The following is a 358-nucleotide window of genomic DNA, read 5'->3' as shown; positions in this document are numbered from 1 at the left end:
CCTTTGCCCCGGGGCGAAGCAGAAGCCCTGCCTCGGTTGCCTGTCGTCATCTCTCCACCTGGACTAGGGGACGGGGCTTCTTGTCGGCGCTGGGTGTTTTCTTCCAGTTGTGTGGTTGTTGGTAACTCGTGGTTTTGGTATCAGAAGCTTGTCTTGGAAATAATTCACCTTCTTTGCTTTTTTTTTTTTTTGAAAAGAGCTTTTTATCCCACACACTCAGCCATACTGTTGTCGCCACTGCATTTACGTGGTGATGTTTATTTTTTTGCTGTCGGAAGATGATCAGATAAACCAAGGTCATCTCCTCTGGTGAAGTGGCTGCAGTGCTAAGGCAGGGGCCGGGAGCAGCACCCAGGGA

The sequence above is a fragment of the Buceros rhinoceros genome, unplaced genomic scaffold, assembly GCF_000710305.1.
Source record: "Buceros rhinoceros silvestris isolate BGI_N320 unplaced genomic scaffold, ASM71030v1 scaffold17758, whole genome shotgun sequence".
In the NCBI taxonomy this organism is placed as follows: Eukaryota; Metazoa; Chordata; class Aves; order Bucerotiformes; family Bucerotidae; genus Buceros; species Buceros rhinoceros.
This window is presented reverse-complemented; position numbering follows the sequence as displayed.